The following is an 8188-nucleotide window of genomic DNA, read 5'->3' as shown; positions in this document are numbered from 1 at the left end:
TGGTGCAAGGTGGAATCCTAGTCTTACTAGGATTCTATCTTATGACTTATTTTAATTTGGTTTCTCAAACCAAATCAAACCAAAATTAGATCAATCCAATTAAAATAGGTCTTAACCCAATTAAGAACCTAATTTAATCAGATTAAATTAGATTTAAATCTGATTTAATTTTTTAATTAAATTAGAAATTAGGTTGACCCAAGTCCTAATTGAATTAGGACTAGTTTTTTTCTTGCACTTGGCTTATCCAATAAACTAATTGAACTTGATCCAATAAAGCCCAAACTAAATCTAATTAAATTATATTCAATTAGACTTAATCTCAGCCCATTGGCTTAATCAAATTAAGTCAATTAGCAATCGAATTGCTAATCGATCCTCCTGTAACACTTTCACTAGGTTAAATGTCAATCGTATTGATCATTTAACCCTAGAACGATTCTTAATCTTTGATCAACCATCTGATCGGATCATGAACTCTAATGTGTGTGACCTCATAGGTCTGAATCTAAGTCAGTAGCATAGGAACAAATTTTTGTACCAATCAAAGTGACCATCTAGCAATGATACCCGACGACCGGATAGATCGAATGTATAGAACAACATCCTTAGAACCCATGCGGATATAGTTTCTATATAATTCATCCTCTTGACAAAAATGATCATAGGATACCTCAGAGTTCAACTGTCAACTCTGATCAGGTTGTCCACATTGTATTTCAAAATATCAAATCCATCTGATGGATTATCTTGGTCAAGATTTTGCTAAATTGAAATACAGTGACTCATTCTTCTCCAACTCTTGGAGTGGTCAATCCCATCTCAATCACACTCTGACTTTGCAAGTACTTGACTATGCCCAGAAGCCTTCCGTCATTGAATTAGAAATTCAGTTAGTCCAGTACCAAAGCACAGTGAGTTGCTTGCAAGTCACTGAGGTGATCCTGAGTCTAAGGGATACTTATACCTATATCCCATCAGAGACATTCTCGACAGCAGAATGTTCTGGAGTTGGTCACGTTCAATGACGATGTACCCTTATATCTCATCTATATACCATACCAGTGTCTCCACACTCCTTGGTTAAGAGGACAACCAACCCATATGGCTTACAGTGACCTATGCTCGATAGAAGCTGTCGTCCTTATTAACAGCCTATCATTTGATCGTGAACAGTTTTAAGGACTAATCGATAAATCCTCTCTTTATCAAACTTAAATAGTCCTAAGGACTTCATCATAACAACGGAGTTCATTAGAAAATGAAAGCTTATAATGAAAATACTAAATATATTTTATTTATTAATAAATCAATTACCATACAAGATTGCTCAACCGTCAATAGACTGCGATTGATTTTTGGGACACATTTCTCAACAACTCCCACTTGTCCTAAAGCCACTCGGCACAGTATCTAATACCCATCTTTGACTTGTGGTTGTCGAACTCCTTTATCACTAGGGCTTTAGTGAAGGGGTCAGCTAGGTTCTCTTTTTCGTCGATCTTCTGAAGGTCAACGTCACCTCGATCTATGATCTTCCGGACCAGGTGGAAGCGGTGCAAAATGTGCTTCATCCACTGGTGTGCTTTGGGTTCCTTTGCCTGAGCTATGGCACCAGTGCTGTCACAGTAGAGCAGGACCGAACCATTGAGGGAGGGTGCTGCTCTGAGCTCGGTGATGAATTTTCTCAGCCACACAGCTTCCTTCGCCTGAGCTATGGCACCAGTGCTGTCGCAGTAGAGCAGGACCGAACCATCAAGGGAGGGTGCTGCTCCGAGCTTGGTGATGAATTTTCTCAGCCACACAGCTTCCTTCGCGGCATCTGATGCTGCGATGTACTCTACCTCACAAACAGAGTCTGCCACAGTATGCTGCTTGAAACTCTTCCAGTAGATAGCTCCACTATTCAGAGTAAAGATATAATCCGATACGCTTCTGCTGTCATCATGATCAGATTGAAAGCTGGAGTCTGTGAACCCCACAAGTTTCAGATCTGACTCACCATAAACCAACCATTGATCCTTAGTATTTCTCAAATACTTAAGGATGACTTTAACCACTTTCCAGTGGTTTTCTTTAGGATCAGATTGGTATCTACTTACTACTCCTAGTGAGTATGTCACATCTGGTCTTGTACATGTCATGGCGTACATGATAGATCCCATGGCCGAAGCATATGGGACTCTACTCATACATTCTCTCTCGTCAGGAGTTGTCGGACAATCCTTCTTACAGAGAGAAATTTCATGGCCTATCAATAGATAGCCCTTCTTGGAATTCTCCATGCTGAAGATCCATGCTGAACCTCTTCAGCACAGTATCTATGTACGTGGACTGGGATAACCCAAGCATCTTTTTAGATCTATCCTTATAGATCTTCATCCCTAGGATGTTCATCCAAGTCCTTCATGGAGAACTACGATGACAACCAAACTTTTATTCCTTGTAGTGCAGAGATGTCATTTTTGATTAAGAGAATGTCATCCACGTACAAGACATGAAATACCACAACTGGATCATTTGCCCATTTATAGATACAGGGCTCTTGTCCATTCTTAATGAAGTCATACGTTTTGATCACCTTATCAAAATGCATATTCCAACTCCGAGAAGCTTGCTTTAATCCATAAATAGATCTCTGAAGCTTGCACACCTTGGACTCATCTGTGGATGTAAACCTCTCAGGTTGTATCATATACACCTCTTCGGTCAGCTCTCCATTCAGAAAAGCTGTCTTTACATCCATTTGCCAGATCTCATAATCCAGATAGGCAGCTATTGCAAGCATTATCTGAATGGATTTGAGTATTGCCACAGAAAAAAATATCTCGTCATAGTCAATACCATAACGTTGACGATATTTCTTGGCAATCAGACAGGCTTTATAGGTCTCCACCTTTCCGACTGCACTCCTTTTCCTTTTGAACACCCATTTACACCCAATGGATTTAACCCCTTTAGGTGGATCAACCAATGTCCATACATCGTTGACCTTCATGGACTCCATTTTAGATTTCATGGCTTCAAGCCATTTCTCAGAATCAGATCTCTGCATTGCATCCATATAGGTGATCGGATCCTCATCGTTCTCATCGAGTTCGATGGGATCACCATCTCAGACCTAGAAACCGTAGTATCTATCTGACTAATGCAGTACTCTACCAGATCACTTTAATGGTGTAGGTACATTAGGCTCCAGATCTGATCTAATCAAATCTGACTCAGGTTCAGCTATTGGTGTCGGTCCTTCTACCTGTTGAACTTCATCAAGTTCAACCTTAGAGGTAACGGTTTCTTCACCAAGGAACTCCTTTTCTAAAAAAATTATCTTAAGGCTGACGAACACCTTTTGTTCATCAGCATGGTAGAAAAAATATCCTTTGGTCTCTTTGGGATACTCGATGAATATGATTTGTCAGACCTAGGTCCAAGTTTGTCTGTGACTAATCGTTTGACATAGACCGGGCACCCCCAGACCCTAAAGTGTGAAAGTGCTGGCTTACGCCCTGTCCATATCTCATATAGAGTCTTAATTACAGACTTACTTGAAACCCTATTTATCAAATAACAGGTCGATTCGAGTGCATATCCCCAGAAAGATATTGGCAAGCTGGCAAAACCCATCAGGGATTGGATCATATCTAACAGAGTCTAATTTCTCCTTTCAGACACACCATTATGCTGTGGTGTTCCTGGAGGAGTCCATTGGGAGAGAATCCTATTCTCTCCTAGATATGTGAGAAACTCACTAGAAAGATATTTCCCTCTTCAGTCAGATCGAAGAGTTTTAATACTCTTTCCAGTTTATTTTTCTACTTCACTTCGGAGTCGTTTGAACATTTCAAATGAATCCGACTTATATTTCATCAGATAGACATATCTATATTTGGATAGATCATCCGTGAAAGTTATGAAGTAGAAATATCCATCTCTAGCACTTGTGCTAATGGGCCCACATACATCAGTATGTACTAGGCCCAAGAGCTTAGTAGCTCTCTCACCTTTTCCAGTAAAAGGTGACTTGGTCATTTTACCAAGAAGACAGGACTCACAGGTTGGAAGTGATTCACAATCACTGACTTCGAAGATTCCCTCTTGAGTCAACTTATTTATTCTATTCTTGCTTATATGACCTAGCCTATAGTGCCATAAGTAGATATCTGACACACTATCTAATCTAGGGTGCTTGCCAGTTGAATAGACTACATTAACAGGTTGTGATAACATATACATATCATTGTTCAAATATCCACAAAAAATGATAACACCATTCATAATGATATTACAAACTTATTTTTTTTATTGAAATTTCATAATCATTTTTGGCCAGAAGGCCTACAGAAATGATATTTAAAAAGAAACTGGGACAGAAATGATAATCATTAAGAACAACGATATGGGATTCAAATACAAGTTTCAAGATTTCTAATGCTAGAACTGGAACTGGTCTTCCATCTCCAATGTTCAGGAACCTCTCGCCTTGCTCGAATCTCTTACTGACCTGTTGAAGGAAAAACTGCCTTTTTTCTTTGTAGGATCTTCTAGATTTCATCAAATCTGAGACAGAATAATTTAAAAATTTTTATCCTACACTATTTTAGATCTAATGTATGTTAGATCTAATTTTATTATCTGATATTTAAAATCTAAAATTAAATCTAAAAGTATGAGAAGTATAGACATACCTCAAGGGTAATCTGATTACCCTGTAGATGATCTCAGCACAGTCCGAGGTTCTGATGTAGCCATTCAAGTGTCTGGCCTCTACCGGTATCCACTCAAATAGGATTTGGAACATCTTCTCCTTATAAATCTATGCTCCAAAAATCAGATCTCTATCTGATTTGAAAGTGCTTCAGAACTCCTTCTGAAGTTGGAGCAGCAGCCTGTCGAAGATGTCCTGCAGCCTTCCTGTTCCAGGCATCACCATGCCTTTTCCTTGCACCAGATGAACGTCCAACTCCTTGGACGCGAAGAGGGGAGATAGGAGAGCAGGGAGGATGTGGAGAAGAAGAGAGGGGGTGGCAGCTATTGGGTTTGGTGCATAAAACAACTTTTGCCTTAAACCCTAGGCGTAGAAGGGTTTATATAGACCCTGTATGCTGCGCAGTGCCACATCATTCAACCAATCAGAAAATTTCAATAAATTCTGAAAAAATTTTGATTGGTAGAGTGATATCATCTGATCTCATCAAATAAGAACCCCCACCCTCTCTCCTATGTTGGCACCAACTTTGGATAAGCAAAAGCAAGGTGGCGCCCAAGAGTCCATGTTGATCAAGACACCTTCCATCCTTATCCACTTGGGGCACCCACTTTAATCCAATTGGGCTCACGCCAAAATCTAATTATGGCACCCAATTCAATGTGATTTTGGTATGTGGACACTCCACAAAATCTTTCAATGAGCTCTCTTCAGTTTAAGATCCATATGTCAACATTTGATAGATGTCCTAAAATAAAATTGGTAGGTGACAGGAATTAGCAGGTGCTTGTCTTAAATTCATCTCATGAATTAAGACAAACCTTTTTTGAGCTGGACAAGCTTCATTTAGACTGAGAAAAACTTTTTCAAGATTCTCTGGATGAGTCAAATCACATTTGGCTCAGTAGAGATAGAAAAGATTACACGAGGAGAAAGTTAGGCTCAATCATATGCTAGCACGATTTTCTTGAACCTAATTGGATCTTATCTAAATCAATTGGGTTAGCCCAATTGATGACATCCAGATCCTAACCCTTGTTTGTGTGACCCAGTTAGGTTCTATTCCATTATGAAAATTTCAGTGCAGGGGTAAAACGGTAATTTTAAAACTTTTCAAAATTATAATTTTACAGTGGAAATTATTAATTAATCTGATTAATTAATATGTATTAACCCTACATAAGAATCTAAATATGATATATATAGCATGCATTTAAATTTGAAATTTAAACTTCTATAGTAAATGTTTTACTGTTATGTGTTCAAAACACATTACCTTCATGCGGTAGTCGATCGCTGCAGTCTGATCACTGTCGAAAAGGTCTGATCATTGCAATACAGCCACACAATATATCTAGCCTCTGTGGATCATCCACACAAAGCTCTCAATCTGATCGGCTCCTCACGAATGCTAGTTCGTTGCAGAACCCTTTCGATGGCTGATCCTGATCGAACTCCTTCGATCGATGTCTGTTGATTCTTCGAACACTCCAGATCATCAGCAGAGATACTTGAGAGGTTGATGAAGCTCTTCCTAAAGTTTGGTGGACTCACGATACTCGTAGCTCACCTTCTCACTTCCCGAACCCTAGGCAGAAATCCTAGGGTACTCTCAGAAAAACCCTGCACCCTTTCTGTTTCTTTTCTTTTCTCTTCTTTTCTTTTCTTTTCTCACGCACAGAGCCTTTCTCACACCACCCTTTCTCTCTTGGATCAGATCATGCATGCCCCACCTTTTCTCTCATTTTAAAATGGTGCAAGACCGCATCTTTTCAGCATTTTCACCACGTGAGAGGATAAAGCTAGGTGGTTGCTCACTTGAATTCAAATCGAATTTGAATTCAAATGCCAACCACCTATCCTTATCCACTAAAGGCGTGAGAAGAGAAGGGGCGTGGGTTCTTTGTGCATAGAGAATTTACACGAGAAACTTTTTCTCATGTAGAGAATGGGGCGCATAAAAGGATAAGGTGGCGCATGGATTAGTTGCCCATTCAAATTCAAACATTATTTAAATTTGAATGGCCAACCAACCTTATCATTATCCACACAAGTGGCACACAAGGTAGGGTGTGGAAGGCTTCTGTGTGGGAGAAAATTTATGAGAACTTGTTTCTCATGAATTCAAATAGGTGCAGGTGGGTGAGTCAAAGGTGGTTTAGGGAGATAAGTCAAGGTGGTTTCAAATATTAAATCAACCTAATTGAACCAACCTTATTAAAATAGGTTAGGCACAATTAGACTAAATTAAACTCAACACAATTAGGCTTAATTAGGCTCAATAAAATTCTAATCAAATGAGGAATTGACTAAGCCCAACCCTTGATCAGATCAGGGATCAAACCACCTTGGCGATTAGGTCAACTCTTAACCTAATTGGGTCAAACTTAACTGAATCCAATTCAATTGGACTTGATCCAAAAATAATTACTCAATTAAATTGAGTTAATTAGTGATCAAATCACTAATTAAACCTCTCATAAATACTGAGTCCAAATTCGATGGGCAATCGGGCATCAAAGTCCATCATTATGAAACCTTGATCGAAGAGTCCCAAACCAGTGGGACTCTTGACCCCGGTATCCAAAATGTGTGGAACTCATGATTAGAGAATCCTGATTCTCGATCATAGAGTTTCAGATACGTAGGACTTAGAGTCTCCGAGCATTAGGACTCTTGGTCGAAGAGTCCCAGTCCTATGGGACTCTTCACCAGCCATCAGATCAGATAGGAACCTCTAATGTGTGTGATCCCGCAGGTTCGAACCTAAGCTGGTAGCATAGGAATCAATTCCTGTACTAATCGAAGTGACCATCTAGCAATGGTACCCGATGTTCGGATAGGTCGAATAGTCACAATCACAACATTCAGAACCTACGCGAATATGGTTACTGTATAATTCATCCCTTTTGACCCCTGTGTATAGGACGACTCAGGGTTAAATTGTTAACCCTGATCAGATCATCCGAATCGTGCTTAACTCAAACAGTCCTGTGACTGCTCACTAGGACTACCCTGGCCAAAATTTTGCTAAATTGAAACACGACTGTACACAGCTCCTGAACTGGAGTGGTCAATCCCATCTTGACACACACACCGACAAGTTAAGTACTTGACTACACCCAGCAACCTTCCATCATTGAATTAGAAATTCAGGTAGTCTAGTGCCTAAATATAGTGAGTTGCTTGCAAGTCACCGTAGTGGTCTCAGGTCAGAGGGACAGTTATACCCATATCCCATCGGAGCAAATCTTGATAGCAGAAAAAGCTCCGGAGTCGGTCACGTTCAGTGCAGATGTACCCTTACATCTTACTTGTATGCCATACCAGTATCTCTACACTCCTTGGTTAAGAGGACAACCAACCCATATGACACACAACGACCTATACTTGATAAACATTATTGTCCTTGATAACAACGTATCATTTGGTCGCGAACTGGTTTAAGAACTAAACGACAAATCCTCCTTTGTCGAGTCTAAA

The sequence above is a fragment of the Elaeis guineensis genome, chromosome 5 (genome assembly GCF_000442705.2).
Source record: "Elaeis guineensis isolate ETL-2024a chromosome 5, EG11, whole genome shotgun sequence".
Classification (NCBI taxonomy): Eukaryota; Viridiplantae; Streptophyta; class Magnoliopsida; order Arecales; family Arecaceae; genus Elaeis; species Elaeis guineensis.
The sequence above is the reverse complement of the archived record's forward strand: the minus strand, read 5'-3'. Positions refer to the sequence as shown.